At 39.0% G+C, this 16,877-nt stretch overlaps 1 protein-coding gene across 4 annotated transcripts in view; it reads right to left on the bottom strand.

Annotated features, from left to right (window-relative positions):
• The window catches only part of LOC126475122 (uncharacterized), a 402,308-nt gene that overhangs the window by 118,532 nt on the left and 266,899 nt on the right, over positions 1 to 16,877 (bottom strand). The window contains exon 1 of one of the 4 annotated variants that reach the window (XR_007586661.1): positions 13,073 to 13,241. The exons of the other annotated variants lie outside the window; for them this stretch is intronic. The gene's annotated coding sequence lies outside the window, so the exon portion shown is untranslated. Of the gene's footprint in view, positions 1 to 13,072; positions 13,242 to 16,877 lie in introns of those variants that run through there. 4 annotated transcript variants of the gene reach the window in all.

Below are 16,877 nucleotides of genomic sequence, written 5' to 3'. Positions count from 1 at the left end.
ATCTATGCAGATAGTTAATTCATTAATTTTATTTCTCAGTCCTCGAATATTTTGATGCAATAAAGATAGCTGACATTTCACATTGACTGAGTTAAAATTTGGTAGAGTTATAATATCTGCAGACTGTTGAAAATTTTTAATTAATAGCTGTTTATGCTGATGTAATAACCTGGAATTATGTTTTTTGATTTCTTTCTCAACCTTAAGGTTTGTCTCAGTTCTAACCGCTCTTAAAATTTGCTTTCTTTCTGTCCTCCCTACCCTAAAAAAGGGTCTTTTCTGAACCCTATAACCACTGGTATTTTACCACTCATGATAGTGCCTCCCCCCTTTAACTTTCCTGCTATTTCCCCATCCAATTTACCCTTCCCCTTCCTGTTGAGGTGAAGGCCATGCCTAGTATAATCCCATCTACTGAGAGACTCAACAGGAACCACACCAATGTGTGACCCTGCACCCGACATAAGCAGCTGTTCCAGCTCCAAATTAACTCTCTTGACAGAAGAGTTCAAATGAGGTCGGTCATGGCGCCCAAGAACAGATACAAACTCAAGACTAGTATGCTTTGATGCTGATACAATCTTCACCAGGTCACACTCTATACTGTACCCAGGATCTCTGTCAATACTGTTACCTGCCCCACCCACTATAACCACGGTGTCTTCCTTAGTGAAATCTTTGCAAAGTGATCCTAAATCCTCTATCACCTGCTCCAGACCAGCACTAGGTTTTAAAAAATTGGTGACTTGGTATTCTGATCCTAGTTCATCCTGCAAAAGTTGGCCAACACCTCTTCCATGGGAACTACCTAACAACAACACTTTCTTTCTGTTTACTGATTTCCTTACATTCTTACTTTTCAATTTGCTGCTCAAAGTTTGTTGTGCCCTCTCTACACCTGCAACTGCTTGAGACTCACCAGCTTCTAACTGAAGCAACAGGTCAAATCTATTTTCCCCATTCACCAAGAAGGTGTCAGACAAAGTTCTAGGCCTGTTTCTCCTGTTGCCAGTTGCCACTTCCCACCTCTCTTTACCCTTCTCCCTCCTTAACCTGTCAAGATCTCCCCTGGCCTTGTGTAACTCAGCCTGAAGGGCGGCAATTTTCCCCTCCTGTTCTAGTATCTTCATATCTATGACACAAATCCTACAAAACCACTGATGAGTCTCATTTACTTCCCCTATTCCCACGTCACTACAGTCACTCACATGGAAAAAACTACAGCACCCATCACACCAAATCCCCGACCTAACAAGTCTACGGCAAGTCAAGCACTTTTCACTCATGATAAACGTAATGGTTTATTATGAATAAGTCAGTTAAATTATAGCTAAACACGAAAATTCGGTTACACAAATTTGGCCTATACGCAACTGTGTGTAAACAAAAACAAAAGTGTAAAGTTTCTGAAACAACAACTTAAACTTTACGCTACTTTCCGGAAATGCCAGTTAAATAATGAAGAGGTACGCTAAGTTAAGTTGTTGGAGAGAGCAAGGAACAACTATACGAAATTCTATAGATTTGCTGCAGCAGAACGTAAACAGAAAATACGACTGTACGGTCTTTTCTCGTTTTCTGCTTTATTACGTAAAGAAAAATGAAGCTTTTAATGGTACACTTAAAAGGCACACTAATACACCTATTTACCACCTAATCAGTACTAATCTATATGTTTTAAAATCTAAAATGACTTATCTTTACGAGAACACCAAAACTCGCGCTAGTCGCCTGGCTGCAGTATGATTGTGGTTCGATGAACCCTCTGCCAAGCACTTAAATGTGAACTGCAGAGTAGTCATGTAGATGCAGATGTAGGTGTAGGTCATGAAATAACATAGAGAATAGCTTACAGGGTAGGATCAAATCAGATATACATAAAGACGATTATTTTGGTCCAGTAGTAAGATCTTTGGAAAGTAATAGATTACCAACAACATCTAAGGAACATTGTTTATGGGCTCAGGATGTATTATTTTGGAGAAACAGAATACAAACAAAGGATTGGAGAATATACATCCGTCACACTGTAGTAAAAGATCTAATATGGTACATACACAAGGGGTATGCACATTTTGGAGTTCAAAAGTGTTAAAGACATTTAAATAGGGTTTATTATTTTACAAATATGTCAAGGAAGATACAGTGGTAATTAGAAGTTGTGAGTAATGCCAGAAAGCAAAAGATCGTAAATGCATACACCAGTATAAGTTATTTCCTATAATACTAAGGGCTTATTGGTCATAGTAGCACTAGACTTTTCGTTCCATTGCCAGCTAGTAGAGGAGGTGTGAAATACATTTTAGTAGCATTGGACTGTTGGTCTAAGTATGTGAAACTTTATCCTATAAAGGCAGCAATGACAGACAGTTATCACTTCGTTGCAGAAATCCTTCATCGATGTGGGAAAACCAAAACGTATATTATCAGATAATGGCCCACAGTTTATTAGTAAAACATTGGTAAAACATTGTGGAATTTCTTAGTATGGGAGGCAATTAACCACATAAAAATTTCAAGATACCATCCAGAATCTGATCCAGCAGAAATAGTTATGAAGGAACTAGGGCGATACTTTCGAACATATTGTTACGATAAACATACTAAATGGGCATTACGATTACAGGAATTAGAAACAGTACTTAATGAATTGCCACACATATCAACGAGTTTAGTACCCACTGAAGTTGTACAGGGAACATTTGTAGGAGAATAATTACTAAAATGTTTCCCACAGCCACAACATACATTAAACAGACAATGTATTACTAATGAAGAAATCATGAAGAGGTTATTAACAAGTGCCAACAATAGACTTAAAAAAGTTAATGAGTGTCAACCGACACCTACATTTAAAGTGGGTGGTAAAGTACTACTAAGATCTCACCCACATATTTCATCTTTAACTAGTTCTAAAGAGAAATTCTTTTTAGGATTCCAAGCACCATACGAGATATTAAACATACCTTTTCCAAAGGCAGTATACCTAATAGATCACACAACAGGTAAAGATATAGGGTTATACAATGTGGAACATATGAAGCCATTCATTAAAGAAGGCGATAGCTATTCATAGTAAACATGGATACTTTACCGACTGAGGAAGTGGGTATGTTTCTTTGTATATTTTTATTTATTATTTGGGATATAGGATTTATATGATCAAGCTTATGCGCAGTGTCAATACTACACATAATGATGTCTCCTTAACGGGAGGAGTATCAGGAGAGTAGATACTTAGACATCATTACGTAGTTGACTGGCAACAACCATAATTAAAAATTAAAGCAAAAGAGCTAGAGGCTAATGTTATTTTAAGTCGGAGGCAGGTACAGGAATGTTAAAGTATATGGATGAAGGGATATATATAGATAAATTATAAATAAGGAGGAAACGTGATTGGTGAAACATAGTCTTACAGGGTTGGCAGTTTCGGTTATTATGTATTAGGAATATTGTAGAATGGAAGGTTCTTACCTCAAAAGAGAGAAAAGAGAGGTAACTACATACAGATATGTTTAAGGAGATGTAACCTGACCCAAGAGGCAGGCTCTCCATTATTAAATGAGATGCTATCAGGACCCAGAAGTGCAGGGCTCTCGTATAGTTAGGGCGAGATGCTATCAGGACCCAGAAGGGAAGGGCTCTCCAGGTGTAGAATGGTTATCCACCACCATGAATGTATTAATAGATGAATTGCATTAACAGACATGCAAATTCGCCTCCATATTAACTGTGAAAGATGATTGACAGTAATAATGATGATATTATATATCTTGTTAGCAGAAATATTTTTAACAGTTGTACCTATTCCTCAATGTCTACAGCAATTAATACAAAGCAACCATTGTATAGAACAATTAAGCTATGAAAACCAATAGTAAAATTAGTAAAATTAATAATGAGTACAATGTATTGTTATAATCAACTGGTTACTAAAGTGTGTATACTAGTATCAGGTGTATGAAAATGAGCTGAACAAACTAGGAAAAAAGAAGAATGTAAAGTATAACCTCTGGTACCACCATTTAAACTTGAAGTAATTATGACGATATTTTCATATTCAGAAGTAGAGCAAAGTTCACATATGTGTGTAATCGTTATGATGAGAAAAGGGGTGTAAGGAAAAGTAAACAGTGTGATTAGTAATTAAGGATTCTAGTTAATGAAGCTATAATGACTTAGAATTTGAGACAATAATATGATAGACATTGTGCTATAAGAATGATTAATGAAACAAATAATGAATAAATAGAATTTATATATTAAGTAGGTATGATAAAGGTAAGAAATACTACATGGGAAATAATACACGGACATGCAGAAACCATGAACCATGAACCATGGACCTTGCCGTTGGTGGGGAGGCTTGCGTTCCTCAGCAATACAGATAGCCGTACCGTAGGTGCAACCACAACGGAGGGGTATCTGTTGAGAGGCCAGACAAACGTGTGGTTCCTGAAGAGGGGCAGCAGCCTTTTCAGTAGTTGCAAGGGCAACAGTCTGGATGATTGACTGATCTGGCTTTGTAACAATAACCAAAACGGCCTTGCTGTGCTGGTACTGCGAACGGCTGAAAGCAAGGGGAAACTACAGCCGTAACTTTTCCCGACGGCATGCAGCTTTACTGTATGATTAAATGATGATGGCGTCCTATTGGGTAAAATATTCCAGAGGTAAAATAGTCCCCCATTCGGATCTCCGGGCGGGGACTACTCAGGAGGATGTCGTTATCAGGAGAAAGAAAACTGGCGTTCTACGGATCGGAGTGTGGAATGTCAGATCCCTTAATCGGGCAGATAGGTTAGAAAATTTAAAAAGGGAAATGGATAGGTTGAAGTTAGATATAGTGGGAATTAGTGAAGTTCGGTGGCAGGAGGAACAAGACTTCTGGTCAGGTGACTACAGGGTTATAAACACAAAATCAAATAGGGGTAATGCAGGAGTAGGTTTAATAATGAATAGGAAAATAGGAATGTGGGTAAGCTACTACAAACAGCATAGTGAACGCATTATTGTGGCCAAGATAGATACGAAGCCCACACCTACTACAGTAGTACAAGTTTATATGCCAACTAGCTTTGCAGATGACGAAGAAATTGAAGAAATGTATGATGAAATAAAAGAAATTATTCAGGTAGTGAAGGGAGACGAAAATTTACTAGTCATGGGTGACTGGAATTCGAGTGTAGGAAAAGGGAGAGAAGGAAACATAGTCGGTGAATATGGATTGGGGCTAAGAAATGAAAGAGGAAGCCGCCTGGTAGAATTTTGCACAGAGCACAATATAATCATAGCTAACACTTGGTTTAAGAATCATGAAAGAAGGTTGTATACATGGAAAAACCCTTTAGATACTAAAAGGTATCAGATAGATTATATAATGGTAAGACAGAGATTTAGGAACCAGGTTTTAAATTGTAAGACATTTCGAGGGGCAGATGTGGACTCTGACCACAATCTATTGGTTATGACCTGTAGATTAAAACTGAAGAAACTGCAAAAAGGTGGGAATTTAAGGAGATGGGACCTGGATAAACTGAAAGAACCAGAGGTTGTACAGAGTTTCAGGGAGAGCATAAGGGAGCAATTGACAGGAATGGGGGAAAGAAATACAGTAGAAGAAGAATGGGTGGATGGAGTAGTGAAGGCAGCAGAGGATCAAGTAGGTAAAAAGACGAGGGCTAGTAGAAATCCTTGGGTAACAGAAGAAATATTGAATTTAATTGATGAAAGGAGAAAATATAAAAATGCAGTAAATGAGGGCAGGCAAAAAGGAATACAAACGTCTCAAAAATGAGATCGACAGGAAGTGCAAAATGGCTAAGCAGGGATGGCTAGAGGACAAATGTAAGGATGTAGAGGCTTATCTCACTAGGGGTAAGATAGATACTGCCTACAGGAAAATTAAAAAGACCTTTGGAGATAAGAGAACGACTTGTATGAATATCAAGAGCTCAGATGGAAACCCAGTTCTAAGCAAAGAAGGGAAATTAGAAAGATGGAAGGAGTATATAGAGGGTCTATACAAGGCCGATGTGCTTGAGGACAATATTACGGAAATGGAAGAGGATGTTGATGAAGATGAAATGGGAGATACGATACTGCGTGAAGAGTTTGACAGAGCACTGAAAGACCTGAGTCGAAACAAGGCCCCTGGAGTAGACAACATTCCATTGGAACTACTGACGGCCTTGGGAGAGCCAGTCCTGACAAAACTCTACCATCTGGTGAGTAAGATGTATGGAACAGGCGAAATACCCTCAGACTTCAAGAAGAAAATAATAATTCCAATCCCAAAGAAAGCAGGTGTTGACGGATGTGAAAATTACCGAACTATCAGTTTAATAAGTCACAGCTGCAAAATACTAACACGAATTCTTTACAGACGAAAGGAAAAACTAGTAGAAGCCGACCTCGGGGAAGATCAGTTTGGATTCCGTAGAAAACTGTAACACTTGAGGCAATACTGACCTTACGACTTATCTTAGAAGAAAGATTAAGGAAAGGCAAACCTACGTTTCTAGCATTTGTAGACTTAGAGAAAGCTTTTGACAATGTTGACTGGAATACTCTCTTTCAAATTCTAAAGGTGGCAGAGGTAAAATACAGGGAGCGAAAGGCTATTTACAATTTGTACAGAAACCAGATGGCAGTTATAAGAGTCGAGGGGCGTGAAAGGGGAGCAGTGGTTGGGAAGGGAGTAAGACAGGGTTGTAGCCTCTCCCCGGTGTTGTTGAATCTGTATATTGAGCAAGCAGTAAAGGAAACAAAAGAAAAATTCGGAGTAGGTATTAAAATCCATGGAGAAGAAATAAAAACTTTGAGGTTCACCGATGACATTGTAATTCTGTCAGAGACAGCAAAGGACTTGGAAGAGCAGTTGAATGGAATGTACAGTGTCTTGAAAGGAGGATATAAGATGAACATCAACAAAAGCAAAATGATGATAATGGAATGTAGTCGAATTAAGTTGGGTGATGCTGAGGGAATTAGATTAGGAAATGAGACACTTAAAGTAGTAAAGGAGTTCTGCTATTTGGGGAGCAAAATAACTGATGATGGTCGAAGTAGAGAGGATATTAAATGTAGGCTGGCAATGGCAAGGAAAGCGTTTCTGAAGAAGAGACATTTGTTAACATCGAGTATAGATTTAAGTGTCAGGAAGTCATTTCTGAAAGTATTTGTTGGAGTGTAGCCATGTATGGAAGTGAAACATGGACGATAAATAGTTTGGACAAGAAGAGAATAGAAGCATTCGAAATGTGGTGCTACAGAAGAATGCTGAAGATTAGATGGGTAGATTACATAACTAATGAGGAAGTATTGAATAGGATTGGGGAGAAGAGAAGTTTGTGGCACAACTTGACCAGAAGACGGGATCGGTTGGTAGGACATGTTCTGAGGCATCAAGGGATCACCAGTTTAGTATTGGAGGGCAGCGGGGAGGGTAAAAATCGTAGAGGGAGACCAAGAGATGAATACACTAAGCAGATTCAGAAGGATGTAGATTGCGGTAGGTACTGGGAGATGAAGAAGCTTGCACAGGATAGAGTAGCATGGAGAGCTGCATCAAACCAGTCTCAGGACTGAAGACCACAACAACAACAACATGCAGAAAGTAATCGAGATAGTCTATGGAAGGCAGAGTTTAAGGTTATATAATTACTATAATTTTGTATATAGTTAATGTCAAAGGATTTGTGGAGGCCGGGGCTACAGGAGGGATGTGTGGTGTAACAGACGACAAGTGGTCTGTTGCATGCGCCATCTATCGCCCCTAGCCTAGCACAAATTCTAATTAAATGATAAAATTGAGTTGCGGGTTAGGATTTGTTAATTAAGTGTATAAATTGGTTTTTATATGTGCAGAAAATTCACACACCAAGCCAGAAACCGGCGCGGACTTTCGTTGACGCAGCAAGTACCAGGCCGCCATGGAGCAAACCCAGTGAGGCTGATGATGCCGCTCCATGGAGGTCCAGAGTCGCTGCGGCGGGATACTCCGAGGCGATTGTTGGACTTCGAGAAAAAAAAACGAAGAATGAATAATGAGGAACATTGTGTATAACAGCGAACATAGGAAGAAGGAATTTAATGGCCGGTAACGCAGTAGGCGGTACCTCAGGAGGTGGCTGTACATAGGTATCAGAATTAAATCGCTGTAACTACTGTAAAAAAAAGAGTTCTGAATAAGAGTTATTACGAGAGGCAGTCAGACAGCGTCAGTTACTGGTGAATGATCGCGATCGTCGTAGGCGACATTTTCTTCATCAGCTGCGCCGTCCCCTCTTTCACTTGACGATCTTAGTCAACATTAAGACAGAGCCGAATGACGCAAATAATAAAACTCATCAGTGGGGCGGGGACAGCGCAAACCACACTTAAAAACAAGGAACCACACTTAAAAACAAGGTTTTCAGTTTTTAGGGTTCTGTGCCTCAGTGTGCAAGAACAGAACCCTTATAGGATTGTTTTGTTGTCTGTCCTTTTTTCTCAGGAACAGGGTGATGTATCAAATTCAAATTTATGTCACATATTATGCTCTGTAGTTCCTTGAAGGTTTAAATAGTTTAAGGTTATAAGTCACTTCAGTAAAGAGACAAGGTCATTTATGTCACATATTTTGATAATTGAAAACTCACTCAGCAGAACATATAGGGTGCCTCCTCCTGATCTAGAATCATGAAAATTGGCAATAAGCAATGCTTCATAGTACAAGTAAAAGAAAAAATCCGAAAATTGTTAGTTTCCAATTATATAAGACGAAAAACATTTTTGTTACTTTTATCAATCTCCTGTTTGTCCATCTGTTAAGGCACTTTACCTCTGGAACAGTTTGATGTATCAAATTCATATCTGTATCACACACTAAGGGCTATGGTCTCTTGGCGATGGAAAGATTGTAAGCTTCTAAATCAACACAAAGATACGACGATTTATATTACATATTGTGATATTCGCAAACTCAGTGATCAAAGCCTATAGGGTACTTCCCATTGACCTAGGATCATGAGATTCGGCAAGAAGTAAGGTGTCACAGTACATGTAAAGTAAAAAATCTGGAACTTGTTAAACTGTAATTATATCACATAAAAATATCTTTCGCCATATGAACATACATTGCATTCCTGATTTGTCAAAAGTGTAATAGACGAACATTACTCAAAGCAAACATAAAAGGTAAGTGGTAGTCATACTTAAGTAAGTAAATAAAAATATTTTACTAAATCTTCTCTCTCTACATACATAAACTGAAATCTCTCACTTGTTTCTTTTTGTATGTTTGGGCTGGTCTGAGGAACTATTGTGGAGATTTTGATACGGTCTTGGAATTCCAGGAACCAATATTTTGCCAGCATTGATAACAGGCAAAGAGTGTATAATTAATGGATGGTTATTTATATACAAGTCTGTACAGAACCCTCAGTGTATCAGTCCTGCTCGCACTAGGCAATTTTTTTTTTACTGGCTACCAGCTTTTAACTGGGAATGGGTCAATGGACTAGGAGTTGTTCAGGAGGAATGATTTTAATTTACATTCAAAATCACTGTTCTTCTCAAATTGTGATGGATTATTTGTGACGAATGTCATAAGCGAATAAGAGTGCTGTGATGGTCGCAAAATTCTCTACCTCTTTCGCATCGACCACGTCTCATTTCCTACAGTATATATTTCACTCTTGGACGTCCGACCAGTCAGTCGACAAGACTCAGCGGAGGAGCGCCTCTGAAGATATCCAGCGTAGTCCTGGACGAAGCGTCAGCTACAGAAGAGTTTATTGGACCACTACCTCACATCCCTAAAGGTTTACCATCACCTTCCTACATTGTTCGAATTATTCAGCACAAACTTTTGTATTCTGTTTCTTAAGTAAGATTTAAACCAGCTGTGTGTAATGCCATCATCAGTTCCATGAAACTTGAGTTTTTCCAAGAGAGTCACGTGATTTACACAATCAGGTGCTCTAAACAGATGACAAAAAATTGCCACCTGGATATACTTTATTATTTAAGGCTTGTGCTACATTATGATAAGTGAATGTGTAAATAGCATTCTCAGTCTAGCAGCTCACCTGGAAAACAAACTGTGACTTGACAAGTAAAATGTTCCTACTGAAGTGTGAGACCACTCTTGAGTACATGACTATTTGGAAAATTTTGGGAAAAGACATCAGCAAGGAAACTAGACAATTTGGAAAATTTTGGGAAAAGACTTCAGCAAGGAAACTAGACGATAATTGTTTAAGGCCATTTTGTCTCCTTCCTAACAACTGCACATTTTAACCTATCTGGCAAAATTCCTTATGCCAGTGGTTAATTGCCTATATCACTAAAGACATTTATTAAGCTGGAACACCGTTTCAGAATTCTGTTTGAAATTCCATCGACACTATATGAGGGGCTGTTTTTTAGAATTTTTATAATTCTATTAATTTAAGTGAAGGAAGTTGTTGCTTCTTCTTGCTTTAAGTTAGCTGGAACCACATTTTAAAAATATTCTCTTGCTTCCTCAGCAGAACCACTGGATTCTATTTTTGCTGCTAAATTTAAGATGTGATTGTTAAAAGTATGTACAACTTCTGACGTATCAGTCACAACATTGCCATTTAGTTTTACTGTTGTGGTATCTTGCTCACATCATACGTTGATAGATACAATACATGTCATCCTGTACCAAAATATATTACTATAAATTTCACTAACAAATATTTGTCAAACATTTACCTACCAGAGCAATTTGAACCATGTTTTACAAAATTTTGACTAAAGTGTTTGGTAGCTACCTCATGGTCTCGCCAAATGAAATTAATAATTTTTAATATATTCCTAAAATTTTAATACGGCTTGCAATACGAATTTACTTAAATTTTTAAAAAACGCTGTCCTGTAAAATGTTCCATTACAGATTAAATATTAGAAAATATGGAATAATTAATGTAGATGTTTTGTATGAGTGTAACCTCGGGTTTCAAAGACTTCTTGTTCAGCTGGCAATGGCAAAGAGGCAGGTTCTTGATTGCTGCAGAGTTGCAGTTGTTTGGTAAGTCATTTATTAATGAAGAAAAGTTAATGCAGTGTGTTATTCAGAAGCTACATGAAGATATACACTATTTAATTAAAAGCACTTGGACACCTGTATATAACAAGCAGTGAGCACTAAATGTCACGAGAGGCAAATGTGCCAGCCTTACATCAACCTTAAAAAGGATTTTTCCACTCAAACCTTGACGACAATGCAGTGTTTCCGTCAACAAATAGCTTCTAGTTTGCATGCCTCTCTGCTAACAAAAATACATACTGCGTGCTGCTGGTGCTGCAGTAATGCCAAGAGATAGTCGTGTTTTTGCGTTTAAGATTTGAGGCTGGAACCAACCATATATAAAAATTATAGAACAACTTATTACACAATGAAATAGTAAGTTATATCAGCATGACACTGAAATATAGCTCACCTACAGTTTACATGAATTGTGGTTAAACAGCGATAACAATGTCCACTGTGATGATTATAATGGCTACATTTGCTTGGTCAAAGCGTAGGTTTTCTAGATATAGTTTAGTCCTGTGTGTTATTTTATTATAGAAGAGAATTTAATTTTGTATACTTCCAGTTCATATTCAATTGCTGTAGCGTTATGTTATAATCTATTACCTTTTTCTTTGTGAGACTTGCTGTGTAAGCATTTCTGTTTCTTTCATCATAATGGACTCTTGGAAGTCTTTGTGGTAAGGGCGTAAGGCTGGAGTAAGCAAACAGATACGATTTAATTTTGCTATATACAAATTTTATTTTTTGTAAAGTCCCCTATTACAGCCATCACTTCTCCACTGACGTGTTTGTGTTCAGCGGTAGTAGTAGGGGTAGCCGGCGGCAGCGTAAGGGTAGGCGGAGTAGGCACTGATGGCGGGGTAGCCGAAGGCGCTGTAGGCATAGGGGGCGGCGTAGGCGTAGTAGGCCTCGGCGCCCTTCAGGGTCTCCTTGGCCTTCTCCTGGGCGAACACGGCCGCCACCAGCAGGACTACAAGGAAAGAGCAAACCTGCAAATTCAACAAGAAGAAAATTATTCCATTGTACATACTTCAGTATCTCTTATTTGAAAATGTGTGTGATGGCGAAGCATTGGTAGCCTAGTTATCCTCATTCGTGAAGAAATTGTTGAATGTTTAACAAAATATTTTGCCCTTGTGTCTGACATCTTCTCTCTGAATGGCAGACTGATGCACAGGAGGCAGGATAGAAGTTTTGGACCTGTTTTTTGAGTTTACATATGACAAGAATATACTATAATTTTCTCATCTTTCTGAAAAATCTGGCAGTCAATCTTATTGTAGGCTTCACATACAATCCTTATTAGGGATTGGTGATATTTCATTAAAATTTCTCTACCAACTTCCCTGAATTCTCTTTTGTTGCTAGAGTATAATATTCTCTGCTTTTTTAAAATGATTGTCCGTCTGTGATGTACGAAGTTGGGTCCTACCAGTCTCCTATTAATGCACTGTACGAAGTTGGGTCCTACCAGTCTCCTATTAATGCACTGGATATGTGTTTGTCCACAGTCTAGACAATGACTGATGATTTCTTTCACCGCAATTGTTCCGTGTTGTCGAATTTGTAATAGAGGTCGTCAGATTATGTCGTAAGTAGGTTGTTAGAGACTGTTTCTTTGAAGGACCAACCAGAAATCCATTGTCATACAATTTCAGACACTCTATGTACTCCTAGTTAGAAGTCTGGGCATAAAGGATTTACTTCTTTACTTACGTTATTTTGCATTACAATCGTTAAACATTTTAGCAGCTTTATTCTGCAACTACCATCAAACTCAAAGACAGATACGACGCATAACTCCTGTAACTTCTGAGCAAAAATATTCGTTAGCAGTTGTGTAATACATACGAAAGAGGAGAATATTATGAAAATGAGAGCGGCATGTAGTTATGTGATCCAATAACAAAAGCGTATCTTCTTGAAGGTAGCTAACGTGACCACAGTTTCTCCGGAAAAACAATAACGACCATCTGTTTGAAGCTGAGCCGAATTTACCGAGTGGTTGTGTGTACTTACGAAAGCCTTCATGATGTAGCGGCGTGTTGCGGCTGCGATGTGATGCCGATCAGCTGGCGTGGCCCTGTATTTATACTGGACATGGCCGAATTCTGTCGACAACGCCCGCTGCACAACCGGACTCAGCGAATCGACCGCTTGCTGTGTCCTTGACTTCAGGCCAAACTTCTAAATCACCCACCTGGGAATACAGAGCGCACTGCAGTTACGTGGCGGTCATCGTGTCGCCCTGACACTTCATTCTTTGAAGACAGACACTAACTCATTCTGTATGGACATTAATGTTACTCACTGTTACTGCAGTCTTTCCTCTTGCTCGATTCCTTATTAATTGTGTAAAATAACTTAATCTACATCTACATGATTACTCTGCAATTCACATTTAAGTGCTTGGCAGAGGGTTCATCGAACCACAATCATACTATCTCTCTACCATTCCACTCCCGAACAGCGCACGGGAAAAACGAACACCTAAACCTTTCTGTTCGAGCTCTGATTTCTCTTATTTTATTTTGATGATCATTCCTACCTATGTAGGTTGGGCTCAACAAAATATTTTCGCATTCGGAAGAGCATCTTATCGTAGATCACTTGAGAAACAAATCGTTCCAAGCGAATGGGAAGGAGTACTGGACACCACTGTGCTCAATCAGCATTCAATCTGTATAATCTGTGTAAACATACATCAGCGCAAACCATTTGAGATGAGAATAACTCGAGGTTGTACCGAGACCTTCTCATCTGAAATAGATAGAAATAGGCCGTTACTAACCAACATCCTACTTAGACTGTATTACTCATCCAAATACAGCATATCACTTCACTCTATATATTAATAATAGAACACTGAAATATAACTTTCAAAATAGGTGAAAATTGTCTTGTACTAGAAGAAAGGTGCATCTTAGGTATACTTCCTTGAAACTTACATCTTAACCGAGAAAACATGTTAGTCTAAACATTCTTATGAAATGTGTTTAATTACTGTGAATTTGGTAAAAGGAAGCATATACAACACGCTGCGAGAAAAGGAAGAAGAAGCACTCTTCTTCTCTCCGGAGTCTGCTAGCTCACTCACTCGTTTTTCTGTTCTTTTGTGAGAAATATGTAAGTTTAATCTCCGTGTTAAATAAATTGAATAATAATTATATTATATGATACGCGTATAACCATATCAAACATTTTCATTCCATTACCTTGTGTGTTATGTCTTTTTGAAGTATTTCACTGTCAGAGTCAACATGAATTACTCCAAACCACAGTCGTGTGAATATCATAGGCGTTGTTTTTTCATGAGATCAAGAACACAATAAACACGTGTGTCACATCTATAGACATGTTCCTTGACGTCCAGAAGACAAATTATGAAGCCCTACTGAAGACTGGAACATTTTTTTTTTTTTACTGAACAGAAAGTTCCCTAGCAAATACAGCTCAGTGCTTCGCTCTCAAAAGCGAAAAATCATCGAGTGAGAAAGCAACTAAAGATTTGCCGATAGGAAATGCCGTAGACATGTTACTGATCACTGTATGTAAATGACACGGCGGGATCGCAGGAGACTGCAGAGGAAGCTGCTATTCATAGGGAAGTTGTAAAGCTAGAAAAATGCAACGAAATGCACAGTCCTACACAGGAGCGAAACTTGTTGCAGGGCTCGTAGATGAGCTTCAGTACTTAAGCACAACATGGCAGCAATTGATTACCCAATTGGCGCTCTCTGGCACACAATGACAAAATATCTGGATATATGTATCAACGACGATCTATTGTGGAACTATCTGACAAACCCGGCATTGTCCTGGTATTCATTTTCCCAATTTTCGATTAGAAACGTAAACAAAAATGAACTGTGTTTGTAGTGTGAATCGAAAAATTTTCATTTCCCTGTATTTTTGAAAACATCTTTGAAATTTTGAAACAGTTTCCGTAAGCAGAGCGTAGGTGCTTCACGTGTTAACAACGTGATTTTGTAAAAGCTCCTGCGGCAACGCCTCTTTGTGAACTTGGCAGTTCAAAGCTGTCGAAATCGCTGCCAGGCTTCAGGGATTTTCTTAAGTTGAGTCGACTGTAGCAGTGTCTTAGCAGTTAATACTAAATGTATTAAAACGTAATTCTGGAAGCTGTATTTTTTTCACGCATCTCCGTGTTTATTACGTCGTGCCTCTACCTACCATGCTATAATTCTGTAGGTGTATTTAGCGGCATATGTGGATACTAATGTATTTCGCATATAGTTAATAACACAGAGGTCAAAAATGAGTGAGGCCCCCACAGAGGGTCAGGCGCCATCACCGTCATCCAAATGGCCCGTAGTAAAAAGACCGAAATCGGTCGGAGGGAAACATCGGCTGCGACCAAGATTGTTTTTAAATAATTTTATTACAGAAGTAATAGATTTAATCATCATGCATTGGTGTAGCAGTTTTTCATGCATTTCATTGTTTATGATATCAGATCTCTTGAATTATGATAGGTATATGGTTCTTACCCCCACAGCCATTGTTGTCCGACAGTAAGCGATACGTTTACCAAGTCTGGTTTAGGAGGAGATGCGGAACACACACACACACACACACACACACACACACACACACACACAGACATATATATATTCATTAATCCATCCAAGAAATCTTCCCAGTAATCTGTCTACGGAAAAGATTTTGTTGTTTTACTGGGACTCAACATCGTTTTGTTCGAAGAACATACGAGCCCACATTGCAGATTTGATAATAAACAAGTCATTTAAATAACTAAAATTATTTCTTCGTCAAAGACGATTATCCACGAATACATTCCACGTCAAGGTTGCAATATAAATTAGTTGTCTGATTACAATACAGGCACAGAGCGGCGAAGCGAGAATATACAATCAGGAAATCAATCAACTGGCACTAGTCGACCAAATCACAACTCAGGTATTCACCATGTCTTTGCCTCATAACAGAGACATCGCTTCCAAATTTTGCTAAACACATAATATATCAGTCAAGTAAACAGCTACAGTAATTGCCTCGTCACAAGTGATTGCGCTCGAATACATAAGCGTCAGAACTGCAATACAAATAGCTGTCTGATTACAATACGGCCACAGATCAGTCGAACGACAATATACACTGAGGAATTAATCAACAGACGCTAATCGGCCTAGTCCCAACTCAGTTCTCGGAAGCACCCGTAATTCATATGTATAATAATATGGAAATATACAAGGACGTCTTCAATGCATTGCACACCAAGACCTGTCTGAGCTACAAGTGATTGCTAACACGTGGTCTGGCGAAAACAGATTAATGAAACCTAACTATAACGAATAGTCTAATCAAACTGTCAAGGTTATTGCCAGATCTGGAAGTAAGGCCACTGTTAAAGCATATGCCTGCTGTACAGTAAGCTAACTTCGCTTGTTGTCCCAGTGAAACCTAAGATCCGTACAGCTAGCATCTAATGCCGAATTGCCGCGTTAAAATGGCGGCAGAATGGGCCACAAGCTTCGCACACAGTCTGTTATACCAAAGCCACCGACTAAAGTATCATCACCCTCTCACTGCAAATCCAGAGCACCCCTCTTCACAACACCACCGCGACCAAGATGCAAGATGCCAGAGAGCACCCTCCCCCCCCCCCCCCCCCCCCGGCCCCTCCTCGCTGCCCATGGCGGATCAGACGCGCTCCTCTCAGCTGCCGGCCGCCGCAGGTAGTTCAAGTGCCGGTGCTCGTGGTGACGTTCGTAACGTCACAGCTACAGTGAACAGAAATCTATCGTCGATGGAAATGCAAAAAGAGTTGGACAACACTACCACT

This window comes from Schistocerca serialis, chromosome 4, assembly GCF_023864345.2.
Source record: "Schistocerca serialis cubense isolate TAMUIC-IGC-003099 chromosome 4, iqSchSeri2.2, whole genome shotgun sequence".
NCBI lineage: Eukaryota > Metazoa > Arthropoda > Insecta > Orthoptera > Acrididae > Schistocerca > Schistocerca serialis.
The sequence above is the reverse complement of the archived record's forward strand: the minus strand, read 5'-3'. Positions and strand labels throughout refer to the sequence as shown.